Genomic DNA, 23,250 nt, shown 5'->3' with positions numbered 1-23,250 from the left:
TCTTTATGTATTCAGAAAATCTTTTATCTTACCCCTTTGCACAGACTTATTTTGTACCTTTTTGCTTACACTCTTCACTTTGTTCTCTAATCTTTCAATCTTCCCAACCAGCTTTATTTTACAGATGATTGATGCACGCACTTCAACAGTCTCAACTGCTCTTTTATTTATCCCAAATAAATATTTTTGGTATACCAGGTATAATTCTCCAGCTACAAAACTTTATATTTGAATACTCCAATTTTATTTTCCCATATATACCTTTCCACAGTCCTCTTACTTTATATAGCTTTTCTTTCTTCATGCAATTTTTGATTTAATTATAAATCTAACTTGGTTGTAACACCTCATATCAATATATTTTCCCATTCTTACATCTTCAGTCATGCTATATTTATTATGCACATTTATGATGAGGATTGTTTCCTTTTTACTTTCTCCTTTTAAATTGTGTAAAGAAGCAATATTACAGTGTTCAATCTGTGATTTCGGCTACACAACCAGACTGAATTAAAGCCAGATGGAATGGCAATTCAGGTATGTTGTGTGTTTAAAGTTCTCAGTGTGAACGAAAAAGAAATCTATAATGTTACCCTCAGGATTTCAGGCAGTGATATTCCAAGTCTGAAAGAGAGGGAATAAAGAAACTGAAAAAGGATACACACCACTGACCAATCAATTGAAAAGTACGATAAATGGAAAACAGAAACCTCCCTGGATTTGCCTTGTGGGCTGATAGCAGTGGCTCTGTATAAAAAGAGAGAGCACTTAAGATCCACTTTCTACTTGAGGCATATAAATTAGTTTTTTCTGAAGACATAACCCACTGTAGCAAATTCCAAGGTGGTATATATATAAAAAAAAAAAAAAAAAAAAAAAAAAAAAAAAAAAAAAAAAAAACACTGCTCCCCAAGAGGAAGGCTGAATGATGCCCCATCTTCCAAGCATCCCATGTCTTCTCACTCAGGCAAAGCCTGTCATTGGGAAACTTGTAAGTGACTGAGGTGTACCAGCCTTTATTGCAAAACTGAACCTCACTGAGGACAACTGCAACCTTTATAAATGACTTTTTGGTTAGTCCTCTGCTTTCTGCTCCTATCTGTGTGAAATAAACCTGCCCATAGCCTTTTGGACTTCTAACTTGGATTTCTCTTTTGCTGCTTAAGGTGTAAACCAGCCATTCTCCTAAGCAAATGCCTCAAGCAGCCTGTGTGGATCCTAGAAATCTCAAGTCAAGCCTGTCATCAGGTCTCCTGCCTCTGGACCACTCCGTGCTTGCTGGCAGCATCCTCCATCCAGACCAATGTGCACATTTAACCTCTGCACTTCTTCTCTCAAATACTAATCATGTGATTATTTTCAGCAGGATCCCTTGCACAATGAAGATCACAGGAGGCTTTGCAGACTCAGTCCTAAAGGACTCTCCTCTACAATGCTTTTCTCAAACAAGTTGAATTTATTTTGCAAACCCACAAGTCACTTTTTTAGTACAGGGACACTTCAGTCCATAAAAGTAAATAGGCAAATATTAAGTGAGGTGACTCAAACATTTACGCAAGCAAAACCACTCTTATTTTGTCAGAAAACAAAGTTCACTGTTGGCAGAGTTTTATAAGCCATCACACTTCACTTTGTTTTTCCACTTCTTTTTCACAACCCAAACTTGAAAGGCAAGGTAACCTTGGTGATTGCGGAGGTCGCACACAGCTGCTCAGGACTGTCCCACAGCTCTCAGGACTTCATTTGGTAAGGACACATGGAAGCCAACTCCTCAGCACCTCGGCAGGTACCGGTGGCCACAAGAAGCAAGGCATGTTGCACGTTGGGCATGTGCTTGGAATAAAGAGAAGGTCAGACAAAGCCCAGCCTTTTTTTTTTTTTTTTCTAGGTAGATCACACACAAATGATACTACTCTGTTTCTTACATGACCCAAATATATTTTAAAAAGTAAAAAAGAGAGCCTGCAGTAATTTTGCTTATATTACAGACATTGAAAAGTCCTACCTCCATAGCTGAGTCACGCCATTATTTTTTCACTATTTAGGTCAATTGCTACCAGGTTTCTCAGCAGCTGAAAAGAGATAATGAAAAGTTAAATTCTAATGAACTGGACAAGCCGCTTCCCTTAAAATAATGCAAGAATTATAAAGGAACTTTATAATTCTAGTTAATTTTAATGAAAGATTTGTGTCAATAAATCTAGTTTTACTGAAAAGCTTAGCTGTTTTAGCTTGTGACTCTTGCTCTTTTTGTGCACACTTTAAGTGATAGTACTAGATATGGAAGGCACTGAATGGAGACTAGAAGCAGATAGCTCTGTTCCAAAATGAGGCACGTAAAGGTTGTACAAACGTTTAGTGGATAGTGCCCTAATTTATTACAGAATGGGATTCGTATACTTACACAGTAAAAAGCTCGGATTAGGCACACAACATAATTTCCATTATGTTAATGTTGCTTTAAAATATATTGCACTGAGTGCTGCAACAATCAAATTATCAATTATAATGTCTACTCAGAGTAGAAAAGTGTTGCAAACAGAGGGCTGATTACTGCTTCAGTACTTCCAATCTGCATACTCATTGTTTAGTACAGGGAAAACAAATTATCTTGTGTTGGCCCTAGTTCAAATTTAATTAAATGAGTGCAAAGCAATTATAATAAAGTACAATAGTATAGTAATGAAAGGAAAATAACTCATTAACCTATTAATCTTTATTTATGTTCCTCTCAAATAAGTATGTAATTTCTTTATCACTGCATCCCATAAGAAATAGAAGGCTCTCACTGCTCATGGCCCGCTTTAGTGGGGCTTATTTAGCTAAAGATCATTGTATGACTTCACTGTTACTATTTATATAGATTTTATTTAATGTGTCTGATTTTTCTCCTCTCCCTTACACAGTATATTTTAAAACCCTTTCCCACATATCTGTGATGTAGATTATAAACCTGTTCACACCCCTCTTTTCTTTTAACACTTGTCAGTTCTGAAAGGTAAACCTCTCTAGGAGCATTGGTATGCTTCTGTCATTGCGTAAGGGAGGGAGCGCTCCCAGAACATCTGCTATAAAAGACAGTCTTACATTAAGACATAAGATGAAAGCATATTATTTTTAAGAGGACCTGACACAGCTATTGCTTTATGATCTTTATGGGTTTAACAACATAGCCCATATTTTCAAATGTGCTTTTCTAGTTCCTCATTCCAAATTTTATCTAGGTTGCTGGCTTGTTGTCTTATTCTGGAAAATCTTAAGTTTGAGGAAATACTTTTAGGCTATTAGTCAAATATTGCAATATGGTGTATTTTAACCAGGACTGCAGTATGCTAGCTATCGTTATTACTCCTTATCTCTCCAAACCTGGTTTTGTTTTCATTGACATCTTACATTCTCGTGTGTACATTTAATGTCACACACCAGTGCTTAGCTTATTGCAGCCAGCCAGGGTTGACTCTGTCCTTTCACTAAGCTGAGCCACGCAAAAGAAAAACAACGAAAACACCAACCAAAGCTGAGCACTAAGGAAGCAGCAAAAACATGCTTCAAAAATTGTCACCAAATGTGATTTTTTTTTTTTTTTTGAGGGTGAGGAAACTATTAACATAACCACTACACTTTTCTCTACTAAATAAGATGAAGTCAAGGTGATACTGTACCACAAGCAGTAACCTAATGTTTTCCTGGTGAGCAGGCAAAATTGTTAACTGCTATGTAAACCATAAGAAAATTAAATTAGAAGAACTACAGTTTTAAAATATAACCTCCACTTCCGCACATACAAATGTAATTACTGGCACTTACAGAAGACCAGAGGTACCTGTGTAAAACATGATGAACAAATCTACTGTACTGAATACACACAAAGGGTGGATGAGTGCTCCTTTTGAAAACGGGGGAATAAAACCTTCACAAAAGAGTTTGCAAAGTCAGATGTCCCGAGGCTTTTTCCTTTCCACATACAGACCCTGTGCAGGCAGGGTCCAATCTTCCTGCCTTATAAGATTCTAGCAGAATAGCTTCCAAAAAGTTATTAACAGATTCTCTGAAAGGATTGTAGAGGTGCAAATTTACAGCTCAGATGGCTGAGAAACATACAAGTTCACCATATCTTTCTTCTTCACACATAGCAAAAAACTTCTGCCTTGTAGAGTATATTTCTGGTTTCACAATCTGCTGCTGAGAACTCTGTTAGCAAGAAATGGAACTCTTTAATCTTAATGACACTTAATGAATCACTCTATTCTTTGCACATTTTTAACACTCAGTTCTTTATTTCACACTTATTGCTCAATTCTTGCTTTTATATTATCGCAGTACTGGTACTGCTTTAATACAGCGCTGTGCAGAGCTGTGCGTGGATCTATTGTATCGCGCGGCACAAACGACATTGTTCGTCGTGACATTGCCGCTGACCTGTTGGAAGGAGTGATCAGGAAGTGCAAAGCCATCACCAATAGGTGGCACATTTGCATTTTGCAGAGAATAGTGCCACAGTTCTTTTTGTTTGTTTGTTTTTATTTGTTTGTTTGCTTTTACAATCATTCATGTTTTAATTACAGTATTTCAACATGTGAAGTAACTAAATCATTAAAAAGAGGGAGAAAGCAAAAAAAAAATCTGCCATGCGCCGTCATCGGAATCTCATGCTAACTGTCATCTTATTCGGTCCAGAGTTAAATACTTGTCATCGAGCTAAATTAATGTTTATCCTCTGTGTAGAGCAACCACTAGAGGGGAGTTTGACACTCGTGTTGCAAGTTCATAACTAGATGCTATACTGCAGGGAAATGTATAAGAACAGAAATCCACAGAAATTTAAAAAGACTATCATGCCAAACCCACAAATTCTCACCATCTTTCCAGATTACTGAGTGAGATGATTTCTGACTTAATAATAAATCCTGCTGCCAGTTGAGCTGACTTCATCCAGTTTCCTGATACATAAAGTGGAAAAATGAAGCTGCAGTGAGCTGAAGAAGAGAACATGAAGCATGCTCAATAATGAAGACAAATACAGACTAAAATTGGCTGAGATTGGACTAGACTTCACAGTCACCGGACTTCTGCAAGCTATGGGACACTTAACAGAGAAAGAATCTTTCTCTTTCTCCTGCCTGCAAATCACTGGCCTAACACGGTATTCTGTGCAAATACGCAACTTGAAAATATATAACAATGTCTGCTATCTGCACCTAAAATGTAAACCTAACCAGCCTTGATATTTCCTCCTGTGTGTGTCTCAGTTTTATTTAAAGTGAATTCCCACTGTACCATGCACCGCAGAGAGTGACAAGGTCAGATTTTCAAAAAGCACCAGTCTCCCTGCACAGCGGGTACAACGCACACCACGGGTGAAGCTTTCCTTTAATGCAGACAGACACAGCTTCACTCAAGTCAGCTTACACCTGCAAAAGATTTGGCCACATCTATGTAAATCAAAAAAACCCTGCCTGCACATCAGACTTGTTGCAGAATTCTTGGCTGTGGTGGGAATTAGGACACAACTCCCCGAGGATTTGGGCACAGGGAGGTACAACCAACGCATGAGGACCTCTCCGGTTTTGATCCCCTACACCTACTATTTAAGCCAGAAGGAAAACTTCAAGTCTAACTGATTCATCCGATTAATCATATGCAATCTCATAACTCAAGATTTTGCATCACAGCATATGGAGTTCATTTCATAAATAAATAAAATAAAATAAAGTCTGCAACTTCCTTGAAATTGTACTTTGTATGACCGTGGATATTTTTAGGTCCAGGCATATATCTGTCACAAGTAGGATATATATTTGTGTGTGTGTGTATACACAGACATCATTTTTTTCATAACTGGGTCTCAGATGTACTTCTACTGATCTTCAGAATAATGGAACAGTACAGATTCAAAATAATAAAAAGAATAATGTATCTTCTAGAAGAAAGAAGCAAATACAGTGCACATTGCTTGTCACAAAGAATGTATTTAATCTATGCTCTTACTTATAGCATCAAAATGTTTTTGACAGAAATAAGGATAGTAAAAAGTCAATAAACATGAGACAGACAAGAAACAAAACTACTCAATTTAAATCAAACAGTATTTAAAGGGACACTGATCACATAAGAATATATAAAATACATATTTACGAGTTAAAACTGTCACAACATTCCTGTTGTGTGCCATAACATACTGTTCACCTAATTTACTCTAACACCTACCAGGGAAAATCAGGAGTTATTCCACTGACAACAATGGAATTTTTCTGGCATACTATTGATGAAAGTAGAGAATTTGACCCTGTATCCGAAAACCTTCCATTAAAGAAATAATTAGTGTACACAGGTGTTGTTTTTCCCTAGTAATTGATGTGGAAGCCTAACCAGTTCTAAAGGCTGGCCATTTGCTTGACAGACAGGAATTTATTTTCCTCAGTAATGAGCACAATTTCATATGGATGTTTTTTTTTTTTTTTTTTTTTTTTTTCCCTCCACAAAATAGAAAGGCAATCTACTCTGCAGCATTCAATCTTTCTCATGCCAAAACCTCAAACGGCCCCAAAAGATCTTCTGCAACCCCACTGAGTTTACGCAGGTACCACAATCAGTCCTACTGCAAGGCACTGCCTCAGGCACTGGAAAGCACAAATCCTGGGGATCTGGCAGTGCACTAAGGATGCCAGCCTCTTCGAGTCTACTGCCCTTGGTGACACCTGAAAGCAACCCACAAATATCCCAGGTCAGGCGCAAGAAAACAGAAGGCGAAACAACCAAAGGGCATTTCTTCATGGTTACGGTTGAATAATGAAAACATTTTGCACACCAGCTCTCCCTCACAGGTATGATGCACTTCAGGATGATGAGAGATGGAACATGATGCCTGGTGATGGATGGAGCAACCTTACAGAAGCGATCATGCTTTGGCCTGCAGCTCTTGCAGCAGAGGGATGAGCACTTTCGTCCATCATAAGAATTATCCTGTGTAGATTAACTCACAGTATCAATATTGTCTACTATCAAATAAGATTTAAAGATCACAGTGTATTAATTGATCGTGCAATGACTATGAGTCTGCAGTTCAACAGTTACTCACAGAAGGCTTAAAGTGATCCTAAAATATTTCATGAAAGTAGTCAAGAGCCATGTCATTGCTTCCATAAATGTGCTGGCAACCCTTCAACTGGAATATTCTACAGGTTGTTTTCTGTTCAATATCCTGCATATTGAACTGGTTCAGACATGCGATAATAGGATGGACACAGAGACCTAATCTTACAAGGACTGCTTAAGAATTTTCCAGCCTTGCAAAACAAGTAACTCTAGAGAAAAAAAACTTAAAGTCACTATTTACAAAGTGTGATTCATCTGTTTAATGGTGACAGATAATTCAGTATGTAGTCCAGATGGTAGCACAGCTAACAAATCTAGACTGGCTTTTTGATGCTATGGACAGGCTGTCTGACTGGCTCTCACCGAGATAGATAGATAGATAGATTGACAGACAGACAGATAGACAGACAATGACCTTCCCTTCTTCTTGATATAATTTTGCTGTTAATACACACTTCAGAACAAAACACCCAGGTATGCACAGATCTTAATAATCTACAGAACTAGCACAGGAGTGACCTGAAAACATACGCAAGCTTTTAAGTTTACAAATTCATATGTTTCCATTGTCCCTTTAGGAAAGAAAAGGGCAAGGCCAGAGCTTGAAAACCTATTCAATAATAGATCTTATGCTCTAAGCTAGAGGAGGACAATTCTGGGCCAGCACAGTGATTTGCCAACAGCTGGTACATGTACTTTGTAGTACTACAAGCTTTTGGCAAAGAAACTCAACCGACTCTGGATTCTATTCCCAGTGCTGCCTTTCCACAACTTTTAACCCAGGGCAATTTACCTAACTTCTGTCTGTTCCTGGTTAGCCATCTGGTAAATAGATAACATAATTACATCCTTTATAGGCTCATTGTGAGGTGTAATTATTGAATGTCTTTAAGATAAGTCAAGGTTCTTGGTGAAGTCTTGTGCAATCCATTAATAAATAATAACGGGGGGATGGAGAGGAGGGGAGCATAAAGCTGAATTGTTGCATAGGAGAAACGTTAGCCCAACTGAGGCAGGAGAAATGCAGGAAAGCAATTAATTGACATGATCTGGAAAGCAAGGGGGTGAAATCACTTGATTAACTGCACTAGAAAACATAGAAGGAGAACAGGCTAAGTTGAAATGACAAAAAAGTAATCTTGGACAAACGGGAAAAGACAGACCTGGCAAAACAGAGTAAGTTATGTCTCACTGGAGAGGTGTTGAGGCTGGAGTGAGCCAGGAAGCTTAAAGTGACTGGAAGGAGGGCTCTGAGCTTTACAATTCACGTTGCTTTCTGTTCCAGTTTGCTCATTTCTTTGCAGCATAGCTTACAGAGATCGTTCTAATGGATGGCACCGCCACAGGGCATGTGCCCTCTTCCATCTCATCTCAAGTGGGTGGCACCTCAGGGAGTTGACAGCTTCTCCTGAACGTGTGGCAATTCTGGGACAGACATCTGCACAGACATCTCCCTTACAGCCTAAGGGAAGCAGCACTGACTCCCTTCACCAGCCTGATCATTTGCAAATTGCATCACAGGAACTACTTTCACTTCCTAAGCATAATTGCCCTAAGTGATCCATTGATTGCTATCTGACACTTAGCTTCTCTGCTCTCATTTCCCAGATGTTTCTGGTTTTGTCATCACTCTTACCCCCATTTTATCAGAGATGTGACAACACATATTGAAAGGACATGGCCATACTGAAAGAACTATATCAGATAAGTACAAATTAGAATCATTGTGTTTAAACAGGGTTATCAGTAATTTAATAATTTGCAAATGAAACACAATTAGCTTATTGTTTATTCAAGTTCTCATCAGAAAAGTTGCTTTGTATACTGGATTATTTCATTGCCAAGGCCAAGCACTTTACTTAGCGTGGCAGCAAACAAAGTCTTTTCCCCTCATATTTTAACTTCCTTACTTTTTTATTATTTTTTATTTTTTAATGGCTATTTATTTAAAGAATGTTTTGTTCTGTAAGTTGTTGTTTGAATTGGAAATCTTTGGATAAAATTAGATCTATAAAACCACCAACCTTATCATCTCCTTGTTTCAAACAGATTTAAATTATTGCCTCTTTCTTCTCCAGATATGGTGAACATCCATTGGCACACTCAATGGATTCAGTTCTCCAACTCTTGTTTTCATTTAGTATTATAAAACAAAGGCACCAAAGTGAACACAATGAGTTAGTCTGCACAACAGGAACTCAAAGATTAAAAAACAAACAAACAAATAAACAAAAACTTTTTCTGTAATTAAGCCATACCAGGGATCTAACTCTCTGATTTTCATTTTTATTTCTTAGAAATCATCTTGTTTCCGATCTTCTGTGAAGTAGTACATTATGTAGGCAGTGTATCTTTATGTCAAGAAAATTGAGAGATGGGAAGAGAAAGTCCACAAAACCCAGTGTTACACTAATATTTTACTATGGTATTCCTCCTCTACTAAAAACATACAGTTTAATCTGAGAAAGAAAAAAAATAATAATAAAAAAATACAAAGACAGGCTGTGGCTTTCAAGAACATTTTAACAAACTGAGGAATATCCACCAAAAGAATACAGGTATACTAATAAAGACAAATACCTGATATTAATCCAACAAGAAAAAGAAAGGATTGTAGGGAAGAAGGACTTCACAGTGATTTTCCAGTCATATTGCTGAGTCCATGACACACCCCAAGATATAGTGAGCAGTTAACTGATTTTGTTCCACAAAGTAAATTTTGAAAAATCATATGGCCTCATCGCTTGGTACAGAACAGTGAGACTTGCTCAATCTTGCTCTTAAGAGTATGAGTGACTCATAAGGATTCCATGCCTTTTATCTCCAAAATATTAAATACGAACACTTCAGTTTACCTTCTGCCACTCTCTACTCATTTGCTTGCTATTGACAATGCAGGTGTGTCACTTACAATAAAATTTTATTCCAGCATTCATGCTTTTCTTTGAAATGAAAGCAGGTGAATCCTTGATCTGCAGAAGATAAATGTGATTTTGTTCTACTCTGTCTGACCAGTCTGTCAATGACAGCCATTCATCTGCTGTGGAACAGTGAACAGTGCACCATGAATTTGCTAACATTGCATCTGCCAGTACATTTTTCTTTGATGGTAAGTGAGGCATAATAAACCTTGATCTTTTTTATATGCTGTTTTTTTGTTTGGGAAGTATGATTCATTGGCTATTTACTACTATACATTGTTCCTCTGCAGAATCACATTCTACACACTCAACAAATTTCTTTCTTGGATTCAACAGAAAAACACTATTTATTATTCTAAAAAAATAATAATATAACAGCAAAAACTCCATGCCAAAATTTTAGGCCCTCATTTTCAGTGCTAACATCTGCTGAGTGATGCATCAAAGAGAGAGGGCCTATTATCACCATAAGAACTCCAGAAAATTCTTTCTGAATTCCAGTAAATATCACCCTTTTCAACAGCTTATTCAAGATATATGAATGTGATGAAATTCTGTGTTCTGTGTGAGTAAAAATGTTTTCATTTTCATTCAGCAAATAGCAATCTGTATCCCACAAAGACATTAACAAGAATATTTGTCTTCGCAGTGCTCCATGGAAGTTGTTAGAACACCTCTGTCAAAACTTTTCAGGCTAAAAGCTCTACATTGACAATCATTTACACACACACACAATTGATCATTTAGGGGCTGGAAAAGTATTCTTAGACCTTTCACTACCTATGTGATGGTATTTTCCTAACAGTAAGTCTTGTTTTTCAGTAAGTCTGCATCAAAAAGAGAGCATACTACTGAGCTGCTTTTTCCTATAACATACTAATGACTGACATTCTCCTATCATGCTCTTTTCAGAAGTACAAGTAAGGGAAGGAAAACACCAGTCAGTTCATATCTTTCACCCAAAGTGGATGAAAAACTACTCAGCACATCACAGATTTCTTTGTTTCCATGTAACAGCCCCTTTACACAATATTTGTTAGCATTTCCCTATAGTTTGGGTAAACATCCTCATTTTTTGAGAAATAAAAGACAGGAGAAAGGGGAGAGGGTCCAAACTAACATAAATACAAATAAGCTTATGTGTGGGTGTAATTTGATTAAAGAACAGGTTTCAGCTTGTGCATACTGCTGTATCAGTACCATCTGAAGGTAATGGATTCACAATAACTGACACTTATTATGAACCCAACCAGTATGTCATCTGTACACAGGTGAAATAACATTAATTAAATGAAATCACAACAGAAAATGGCAGTAATGCCCCTTGCTAAATATATTCTTTCTGTACATAAGAAGACAGTATGAAGATTACTCTGACTCCACTGCTTTTTCTGATGTTGAGATGCAAGTGAAAGGTTATAAAATAAAATGAGATAGGCTTCTTTCACTCCAACACTGAGATTCCTTTGAAAAATAAGTGGTTAGAAATGTTTCTGTACAAGGAAAAAATGCTTTTGTTTCATATTATTATATTCCCCCTGTTTTTTCATCTTGACTGGTGGAAAATTCTTATCTATTATATAGAAGCATAGACAATTAGAAAGAAATAAAACAAGTAGGTACATGTCATTCTCAGTAATGTAATAAATAATTACTGGATATGGTACAAATTAATAATTTTTGTGTTTACTGTAGGAAACAATTTTTCAACGCTGTTAGTAATTTCTTGCCCTCCAGTTCTATTTTTTTCTATTCTTATGAGAAAATGCCTCTTCTAATGTAAACTCTCTAGAGGGAGACTGCAACTTTATTTACAAGTATACAAACAATCATATTATCTGACACCATATTCTTAATTGATTTGAGTCAGAAAAAAGATTTGGAACAGTTTAATTCACACAGTAGGTGCATTGTGGAGCAACTTCCACTTATTTAAAGACAGAAATATAATTATCATTTAAACAATAGCAAAAGTATTCCCCCATGAGCTTTGTTTGCTCGTTTAATATTAAAATTCTTTCATGTATTCCCCATATTTCAGATTTCCTTTTTGTACACCAAAAACTGGTGAACTTTCTCCCCTCCTATAACTGTCCATCTTCAGAACAGCAATGAGAAAAACACAGAAAATCATCTTTAGAAACTTTTTTTTTAAAAAACAACAACAACAAAAAAAACTAATAACACTAATTGACTTATATTTCCAAATTATTATAAATATTGTTATTTAGCTTTCAGTTTGTGGCAGCCCCAAGGAAATCAAAGTCTGAATCAGTACTTGCTTGCACAGTGACTTGTACAAACAGCTAAGCAAACCTTGCTCCAAAGACATCGCACATAATCAAGTTATTAAAAATAGTAATACTGATCGTTACGGTCTGTCTGTAAGACTGCATTTAATCAGCAGATACCATATCAAGCATCATAAATTGTTATATAATCTGCTCAAGGACATGAGATCAACACTTCTGATCTATAATTATGGGCTGACTTCACTGAAATACAGTACTTGAGAAAAGTGAATTCATAAAATGCCTTGGTATGAGCCTAACTCCTCCTCTGGTGGAATAAAGGCAAAGCATAAATATTATCTAGCGAAAGTAGTTAGCTAAAACAGCCTTTAAGTTTAACATACACAAACCTGAACTATTGTTACCAAGTTTTTGGAAAGGGCTAGACCTGTTTAGGATATTAACTGGAGCTCATGCACTTCCTAAATTCCAGCAAGTCTGCAGAGTTTTACAATAATACAGTTATTAAACCTCCCAGCAAAAATTAAACAAAGGGATATTTATTCTTAAAATAGATCTTGCTACCTAAGTAACAAGAATTATGTGCATGCAATTCACACACAGAGAAATTTATGCAGCTTTTTGTTCGTCTTAGCTGCCCAGCCAGCCGCAGTGTGTGAGCCATAATAATGACACAGAAGTGCAAATTCCTTACTTGCTTGTGTAGCTCTAAGGTTTTGACGCATAGTTTCAACATGGTTTACGTGCAGAGATTTATACTATTTTTTGTCCAACAAGTAATATTTCCTTAAACAGAATGTTCCCTTAATTTACTAGGCTTCTCACAAGTACAGGTTCAACCATGAGCCATTCTCACTTGAGTGATTAGCAGGATGCATGTCAGGGGTTGATGAAGCCTATTACCTGTGTTAGCAAAGGTGCCCTGTAACACATTCAGCATCCTGCAGCTTTGAAAATCCTAACATCCACAAGTAGTTTGCTGTAGGTTTAGGAGTAGAACTAGACTGAGAACCTTTTTTAACCTTACGGAGGTTAAGCTGAGGAGGCTTTATGGCAGAAAGCTGTATTGATATCTGTACTTACATCCTTACCAAGAACAGGTCAAATAATCCTTTCGTGGAATTACACAGTGATGAGTTCAGATAAATAAACCAGACCGTGTAGTTCATAATCCTAAATGGTAACAATTAATTTTCGTAATCCATCTCCTGTGAAAGAAAGAACTGGTGTTCCAAAGCCATGATCGTTTTATCTCTGATTTTCTTGTACGACAACGTGTATTGGCCTACTTCTGAACAAGTCTGGAAAACTGCGTAACTAGGCCCATAAAGCTGTACTGGGTGGATGTTATACAAGTCCAACTGTAAACACCAGAACGTACAGCTAATGGCGTTTCAGATAAAGCTGATTTAAGCAATTGAGATAACAGAATCCTACAATATTCTGGATGAAACATACTAAAAAAAGTGCATTAATAAGTTAGCTGATACCAAGCTCCAGATGTTTCTTACTCTGGCAAGGTTCCTTAAGTGATGATAAGCAGATTTACATACTTAACTAATATGTTTATTTAAAGAAAATTTCCAAATCCAGACTAACATCCAGATTTCTTATTTGGCTTCAGATCAAAAGACGTACTATCAATAAGGATGGCATCCAGGAAAAACCTTCTCGACATCTGCTTAGAACCAAACAACAGATATTTGATTTTCCACAAATTTAATTTCAGACAAAGTTTTACTTCATCCAATATTTTTTTATATCCTCAAGACAGTCTGACCTAGTCTTTTGCATATTTAAATCTCAGAATACAGCCCATGCACTGGCAGAAACAGCAGTTGCTAAGGAGAAACTGTTAGTTTGTAGTTCACATTTAAAATGCTATCAACAATTTCACTCAAAGTGAGAACAAAAGCTTTTTGGAAGCAAAGTCCTCCTCTCACCAACTGTATCAGTGGTTTAAAGAAGCAGGTTCTTCTTGGTAATGTTCTTTGTAATAAATAATAAAATAAAATAAAATAAAATAAAATAAAATAAAATAAAATAAAATAAAATAAAATAAAATAAAATAAAATAAAATAAAAATGGTACTTAATGAAGCTTAATGAAGTTTCATAAAGGTGAAGGATGGGAAATAAAGTTAATATTACTGTGTTGTAGTTGGTATTCATTGGCACACTTTCTCATGAGAAGTACTTATTGTTGCATTTCAGAAAAACTAAGAAAAGACCAACTCCAAGAAAAAAAAAAAAAAAAAGAAAGAAAATACTTGAATGAATGGATACTGTTTCTAATTTCTTCCAAGCTGCAGAAAGGAAAATATATAAATATACTGTTCACTGGGATGGAAAGTGTGGATTGCAGAGCTGAGAAAAAGAAACTGACCAGGAAATATAAGATATGGAGTTAATTTTTAAAATTAATTATTTTGGAAGAGAGATTAAATGAAGATGACTGTTTCCAAACAAGCTGAGTGTTCACACACACTTGTGAAAGTCAAGATCATGATTATATAAACGTAAGTGAGGTAAATGTTAAGTAATGCATTATACCAGTAGATACACAGGCTGTCTAAGGAATGATGCCAAGGATTAGGAGAGATGAGGGTGAGAAGTACCCAGTGGTTTTTGTTGTTCTTTGGCGTACGTGAGGGAACAGTAAATATGCCTACCAGGAATTTGGGACAGAAGAAAATCTTCTGGATCTGGATAACCCTAAAAACAAGATTGGCCTCTAGTACTTCACACCCAAAGCTTTCAACCTCCTTTGCAATGCATGTAAGTACAGGAACCCTGCTAATCCAAATCACCCTGCAGGGCTGTGGCAGAACCAAAAATAGAACCATAAGAAACCAAAATGCTCTACCCACTGAACATAATAATTTTCTTACATGGAAAACAGAAAATACATTCCTTCAGTTAATTTGTTGTGGAAAAAAGTCTGAAAAATGTGACAGCAACTTTTCTTAGACTGTGCTCGGGAATCCAAAGGAAATAAAGGGAAGCCAACATATATTATATCTTTAAGAATGGGTGATTTTTTTTATTTTTTTTTTAACTGGCATCAAGACTCTGGACCTTCTGAGGTTAACAATACTGCTATCAGATGGAGTTAGAATTTCCTTTGTGGCTAAGTGATAACAATCAGAAAGCTACACTGTACTAGCTTGTTAGTGAAAACAGTAGCAATCTATGTTTTTTTTGGAGTTGAAATTCTCTTCTCTACCATACAAATTAGCTTACCTGATCAAGCATGCATGAATGAAGATGAAAAATTTCACAGTGTTTATAAATAAACAGTAACTAAGCTTAAAATGGTGAGATTTTTAATACCTACTGAATATTAAGGTGGTTTTTTTTGTTGTTGATGTTGTTAGCATGAGCTCTGCAGTTCACAATTCCAAATTTTCCTGGCATCCCCAGTGTCCATCTAAGACAGGCTCCTTTTCAATGTATGATCTGTGTATGGCTAAACTCTGTTCAATGCTGTACAATCCAAAAGTCTGGAATGAGCCCATGGACAAGGGATAAAAAAGGAGCCGCAGAAGGAAGGTGTCTTCGGGTGAATGCTGGGGAGCGAGCGCACCAGCTGCCCAGGTCATTTGTTACAGCTCAGACGACATTAATCACTGACACAACACCAGGCTGCATTACCCCCTCCAACTTCAGCTGGTCCCTCATCTTACCACCATGTCTCACAACACCTCTTCCTCCATATACTTAACTCCTCTTCCATTTGCTGTCCATCTTTTGGCATTGTCAGATTCTTCTATACTATTTGTACTTTTTTTCATTTTATTCCACACATAAATAAATTTGTTCCTACTGCTTTCACACTGACCTTTTTTCAGCAGTGGTTCACATCACAAACTGTATTTGGCACAAGTACAAAGTGTCTTGTAACATCAATGGTTTTTGCTCCTTCCAGATTTTTAATATACTAGTAGAGTCACCTTTTTTTTTCTTTTTACGTGGATTTGGCTTTCCTGGGCTTTCTGTAATTAAGTTCCTCAAATCCCTGGCCCATTCCAGACTGATCTTTTTAAGTCCTTCAGCACTATAACATCTTCTAAGTATGGTGAAAACTATGGAGTATGAAACAGTTTTTGTCATTTAAAAACCTGTTTTGCCTCTGAGTCCTCTCATTCCATCCATTTCTGCCTTGAAGAACACAGATTTTTCATTCTCAAATTTTTCATTTTCTAAAAGATATTATGATTAAATGCTTTTGGCATCATGATTTCTTCTTTTATGCTGCAGGACAACCAAATATAAACAACTTCTTTTGATTTATTGTAACTGCTAGTCTTTTTGCCTTATTACTTCAATTCGTCTTTGCTCGACTGTAGAATTAATGAGATATTAAACTCTATACTACATCCACCCCAGCGTACCTGACTGCAACACCAAACGTAAACCAGTAAGGAAGTTTCCGAACCGTTCAGTTATTACATGAACTTAAAAAAGGCTGTTTCTGTTAAGATTAGTTTCCCAAAAGTGCTTCATGCAGCGTCACTGAGAAGACATGGGCATTTAGCCTAACCCTGACGATGGAGCAATTTGGGCTAAAGCCTGTGCAATGCTAATGCAGACAGAAATAGACCAAGAACTTGTGCCTCCTCTCTTCCAAAGACCTGCTCTGCTCTAGGACCTTCTCCAAGTTTTTCTCCTGTGTCCAAGATCCCTGTGCAGGACACAAGGCAGATGACCTGGCTCAGGAGAACACTGCCCTCCAGATCCTGCCCAACCCCCAGGTGTACCCTCTGGTCCACCCCGGCACCAGCTTTCAATCCTTTGGGCAACCTTAAGGCAGATGCTGCCTCAGCTTTGCTATGTCCTAGGAGGCTGTGCCTGCTTTAGCATGTCCTTTGCAATGACTTCTTGGAAATACCCTTATCCTTGGGAGGCAAGCCAGAAACAGTGCCATTTTGTATCTCAAAAGCTTCACCACTCAATAAGCAACACCTAAGGCAGTAACACCAATGGAAGAATGCCCCTACAATGAAAACCAGCCAGTCCTTTTGCTGCTTAAAGCTCCTGCTGCAGGTGAAAATGTGTATTTCAAAAGGTCTGCTTATTTGATTGCACCCATACGTATGATGTTGCCCTTCCAAGTACACTGTGAAAATTCATTCAGAGTTCACAGATGTGTAAAGCCACATCTTTTGAATCCAGTCAAACATGTTACAGTACCAGAGTCATTTATCCTCTCATACTCAGGCCAGGCCTAACCCTGGAAAGAAAACAGATCTCTGTTCATTGTAAACCATAAACTATTTCTCTCTAATTATCCTGACAGTGCTAGACACACTCGGTCTCTCATAAATTAAAAAATGTAAATCATGTGAGTATCATTCATCATAAAACACACATCTGCAAAGCTCAGGAAAACCTCCTCTTCTCCCTTCTCTGGCAATGGCATTGCTTTCAGTTGGTCCAGTATTTAATGATCCAGCCCCCTAATACCGGGCCAGTTTTTGGTGTTACAGAGAGCTACGAATAAACCATTCTGCACGAATACATACAATAGACTCAAAGGAAAAATGAGAACTGTGTATAACCAGCGTATACCTACCTAAGTGACAGAAGCTGCATTCCCACTTTCAAAAGTGACTTAGATACATAAGAGATTTTGAAAAACTGTAATACTCTGACAATAATTATACATTTGTGTGAATTATACTTTTTATCTCCATTTAATTACTCACTTGTACTCATGCCTGTGATTAATTAGATTGTTTTGAAGCAGCAGTGTACCATTCCTAAAAGCTTGCTATAAATGACTCACTAACTACTCGCATAACAGTTCAAGGAGGTTTACACAAGTCCCTTGACTGGGCTTAGGGAGAATCCACCCTGTATGAATTGCAAAGTCATGGCAGACAGAGGTGCTTGCAGGGGCGGTCTCCTACCCTGGAGGCAGGACAGTTGTGAATCAGGATTGGGATACCCAAAAAAAACAGCAAGCAAGAAGAAATAATTTTCCTTAGGTTTCTGCATAGGGGGGCTGGGGGTGCTGTTGCCTTCTAGAGAAGAAAAGGTACACAGGAGTTAGAAAAACAAACAAACAAACAAATAACAACAACAACAAAAAAAAACACGCTGATGTTATTAACAAAAGCTGCTTTGCTTGCTGCCTGCTGTGGAAATGAGCACTATGAAGGCACTCAGGCCAGCTGACCAGGGAAGGCTCAAGAATTCCTGGCATAAGGGGCAGAGGATTTGTACAGGGAAAGGGTTACAAGGACATTCTCCTTCCAGGACAAAGTTCACAGGCAGCTATGGCACAGAGATGGGAAATAAAAGCAGCAACACTCAGGTGATTGCGCTGAACTTCACAAGGCTGCACCAGAGACACAGGTGTGCTTGGGCTGCTTCCCTTCCTGATTCCATTCAGGACTTTTCAGAGTTCCCATGCAGTTTTGAAAACTCTGCTTATCCCTCAGTGTCCTCCACGTCTCTCACTTACCTCTGTATGGAGATCCTCCCTCGCCGTGATTGCAATTCCCCTCTTCTTTCTGTTCTTTGTTTTTATTGTCATAGATGCTTTACTGCTGACATCTAAGTTCAGAGTGTTTAAATGAAATGAAGATATGAATTTAACGAGTCAAAGGGATTTCAGTATTAACCTTGTAGTTTTCCTAGCCTGACATTCTAATAAATGAGCATTCCTTTAGTATTATAAGAGTCATCAAACCATGGTAAGGGAGACAAAATCACTTCCAAACTCACTCGGGGGCTTGCAGCTAACAGCACAATTACACACGATTCCATGCCAGAAAATACCAAAGCAAATATTAGGAGGGCTTTTATTTATATGTATTCTGTCTATGCAGCAGCATTCAGAGTTGACAGCTGAAAAGACTGCATTTTTCCCAAACTCATACTTTTTAATAATCGGCAAACATGATTGAAGGAAGCAGTAAGAAATCTAATAAAAATGAATGCAGAAAGGATTAAGGAGACAACTCTGTGACAATTTACAGTTCTACATAGCAGTCTTTTGCTATGAGCTGTGATAAGATAAATCTTGTTTACAGTGTGCTAATCCCATGTCCCAAATAATGCCAGTATGCAATGGATTCAAGCCTTAGAAGAAAGGAGCTGCTTGTGCATTAAATGAATGGCCCTGGGTAGCAGCAGCCTGAATGAGAGCGCAGAAGGTCAAGGGTTATTCCAGATTACAGTTTGCAATGACTCATTCACATATCCCTTCTTCAGAAAGTGTTTGATGTGATTTGTTGGGATGTAAATTACACGTAAAGCTTTATTTGAGCTTTTCTGTGTCAATGATTGACTTTTATTGTTCTCCGTAGAGAGAAATTTAAAAGTTGGCTTTCAGGTTTTTCACATAATAGAGGTTTTATGCATTTTCTATGAATAAAGAGGAACCTTACATAGTGAAATAACTTCAGTCATGAACAGACAGCGTGTTTATATAATATCAGATACTCTCCTAGATCAATTTCAAATTGGAATGTAAAACTGTATTTCTCTTTGCAGAGCCAGTACGAGTTCATGGACTGTTACTTTTTTAATCTCTTTATAGGTGATAGGGCCTATCACTTGTTACGCAGGTGCTATTACTTCAAAATATTACCTAATTAGACACCATCCAACCTATTGCTCCTGAGAGGTAACGGCTAAGCCCAAATAGGATACACAACTGGAACTCAGAAGCCAGATAACATTTCTAGATCTGATATTTAATTTGCTGGGCGCTTAAGGCAGCTCACTTCACCTTCTGTGGCTGTTTCATCTTCAGCCTTTCTTACTGTAATGACTGTAGAGTTGAAATACTCTTTTTCCATGTAGATACCTCTCCCAATTTGTTTTGCAGCATCAATAGATGCAAAACAAAACTAGAAAAGAAATCATGAGAACATTCATTTGAAAAGTCACAAGAACCCAGTACAGAGGCAGATATTTTCAGTTGTTGTTTACTGGCAATAATAATCACTCTCCTGTTGCGGTGTTTTACTCATACACTTGAGAATCGGAAAATGTTTCCCTATGGACTGCGTTATATGTCAATAGTGAAAAGTTAGTTCTCCATTAGTCAGCTTTTATTTTCTTTCTCCCCAGCTTGTTCGTAGAAACAATAATCCAAGTTTCTTCTCTTTCTGCCATAATACCTACATCCTGTATCGACTGCTAACCAATCTGAAAGCTATGAAGCTGTATTCTTTTTAATCACATCTGTCATTACAGGAGATGGTCACCTTAGCAGAAAGATCACAGTAATGGGTTGCTAATGGGCTATTAAGGGGCTTTCAAATATCAAGATGATCATCGTAAGTAAGAACTGAGAGCCATTCTTTATTTCTCTGTAAGATTAATTTTTCTCCAGTAATTCTGTGGATTAATAATGCAAGGTTTGTGCACCTCAGGAACTGCTTCATGGTTTCTTACCATATGCTGTGCAAATTCAATAATTATCTCTTGACTTCAGAATTCAAAAATAAGGAACTACTAACGCCGTTTAGGGATGGGGAAAATACCAAGGTGAGCAAGCCTTCAAAATGAAACAATTAGATGACATTCTTGAAAGGGTCTTGTTTTGATCAGTTTTCAGAATTACCTTATACAATATTCAGTTATAGCCCATAAGCATTTTTATGTGGCACAGATGCAGAAAATATTTGTAACCTCAGCCCTTGCTTGATCATTTCTTTGTTCTCAGATGAATTTCTGGATACTAGCACCTTAGAGAGCTTTGCAGACTATATAGAAATGTTTTGCATTCTGCCTAAGCTTGTGCTCTCAGAGTTGATTTCCTTTCAAAAGAAAGAGGAAAACATGGAAAGTGGCACAAGACATTCAGATGTGAAATACTGAACTCATGTCCTTGCTTATATAACAAATGAAAATGAAGAAAGCGGGTTCTTTCCAGTCCCAGCTGGTTATGCATCTTATAACAGACTGTCAAACCATTTGACTTATGTGTCAGATTTCGTTCAGATATAGTACTTGGTTTCTTCAGAGTTGAACAGGTACCCTTCCGCTGGCAGGCAACAGAATAAAGAGGTTTACCTGCACTTGGACCTTTCAGCTTTAAAGGTTACTGCTCCAAAGTTGTACATATATATATAATATATGTCATATATATAGGAAGCTTTTTGTTTTCTTTAGTTTTCTTTTTTTCTCTCAGTAATACCCTTATTACAAAATACTTCTTTCCAGTCAGATACCTTTTTCTGCCTTCTTTTGGATCTGCATCCTGACCAATGCGGTCAGCATGCCTTATGATTAAAACACAAGTTGATCTTGTGATTCTGCCTATGTTTGCTGACAACCCAGCCACACCAAAACGCATCTCGTCCTCTCCTTTATGATTCCAAAACTATCTTGCAGGATAAGTGTCAGCAGGTGTAAAGAGGAAAAAGGAGATGAGTGGCACCATTATAGCATTGCTTTCACTTGAGAGAGGCTACGTCCAGAAAAGAAAGCACTTGCAGCAACTCTTATTTGATTGGCATCATTGTCTAGTGAAGCTGGCACACCATCTTGTGAGCAGGCACAATGCCATCAGAACAGATGGGCATGTGGATAGGAAGCCAAAAGATAATGTATGAGTACCAAATGTGTGTATTGGAGGGCAAGTTTCCCAGTCAGGAACATCAGAACGGCAGTTTATAAGCTTCTGCACCTATGTTTAAGGAGATAACATACACATCACATCTTCACAATAGATGCGTGGGCAACACACTGCAGCAGTAGAAAGGGACCTGCGAGTACAGCGGTTCAGTGGCTGTGGAAGGACTGTGCAACCTCAGCTAAGCAAAAAGGACTCCGTAAAACCCAAAGCCAGAATCTTTATATTTGCAAGCTGGGAAACTGTTTACAGTAGATCATATTGTATGCAGATGACAAATGCTACACTGAATCAGACTAAAATTCTTGCATATGACAGATCAAGAGGGGATAAAGACCAGGAACCAGGGGCTGTACAAAGGGTTTCTCTTCAAGGCATATCTCCCAAGTAATCAGCAACTTAGAGACTTGAGCTGTTGCTTGCATGTGAACCATCACACAGTTAATAACAGCTAGACTTAACTCCATTAATTTGTGTTACATCTTTATGAATCCATATATACTTTTGGCCTCCACAATATCTCATATTAATGAGTTCTACAAGTGAATTATTCAGCATCAAATGAGTGAGCACTTTCTTTGATCTCTATTAAACGTGCCACTTGATCAGTGTCATGGGATACTAGCAGAGTTCTTATGTTGTTAGAAATAACTGCTTTTCATTCCTCTTTTCTTTATCATTTGTGAATAGAAAGTCTTTTACGATAATCCGCCATTGCAGTTATGTCTGAATTTCACAGCTATCACTTTGACCTCCAAAATGGGAAAAAACATATGCAATGTTTAAGATCTGGTCTGAAATCTCCTTTTGGCTAGAATTTGGTATCTGTTTACTTTTGTCCTCTCAGCACCACCACTGCCACTGCTAATCTGGTCGGCAGCAATATTATATGGAATATAATCCAAGAAGCCAAATCACTGGCATGATAAATATTCATGAGTGACTCCGGTCAATTCAGGGTTGGCAATATCATTATATTGGGCTTGAATCGCAGGAGAAAAAATGCCATGCTGTACTTCAGTACAGCCATTCTTTGGTCCCCCTTGGCACATGTACTTCATGGAGCGCTAAAGAAAGATAGTAGAATAAAAACAAATAACAAAGGACCAAGGAGATAAGAGCAGTTATACAAGACCTGAAAATGTGTATTTCTCAGCAGAAAGACAGAGACTGCATCCATCCCTGTCAGCCCATTACACACCAACAAAATTAAACTATCCATTCACAGACTCATCCATTCACAGACTCAACTCATTGTTAAACATTCTCTTTACCTTAGCCTCTTTTACCTTTTTAGCCTTTTTTGCCTTATAAGGCCAAAACATAGGCAAAGATGTGTTTATAATCTAATTGTTTTCATACCACTATGGGGATTTTTAGTACTTCTG

The 23,250-nt window shown here is 37.5% G+C and overlaps 1 long non-coding RNA gene across 1 annotated transcript in view; it reads right to left on the bottom strand.

Annotated features, from left to right (window-relative positions):
* Positions 1–1,436: 1,436 nt before the first annotated feature.
* The window catches only part of LOC118172958, a 59,268-nt gene continuing 37,454 nt past the window's right edge, over positions 1,437–23,250 (bottom strand). The window contains exons 2-3 of the long non-coding RNA XR_004753937.1: positions 2,006–2,072; positions 1,437–1,833 (exon numbers count right to left, since the gene is read on the bottom strand). This is a non-coding gene — a long non-coding RNA (uncharacterized LOC118172958). The remainder of the gene's footprint in view (positions 1,834–2,005; positions 2,073–23,250) is intronic.

The sequence above is a fragment of the Oxyura jamaicensis genome, chromosome 11, assembly GCF_011077185.1.
Source record: "Oxyura jamaicensis isolate SHBP4307 breed ruddy duck chromosome 11, BPBGC_Ojam_1.0, whole genome shotgun sequence".
In the NCBI taxonomy this organism is placed as follows: domain Eukaryota; kingdom Metazoa; phylum Chordata; class Aves; order Anseriformes; family Anatidae; genus Oxyura; species Oxyura jamaicensis.
The sequence above is the reverse complement of the archived record's forward strand: the minus strand, read 5'-3'. Positions and strand labels throughout refer to the sequence as shown.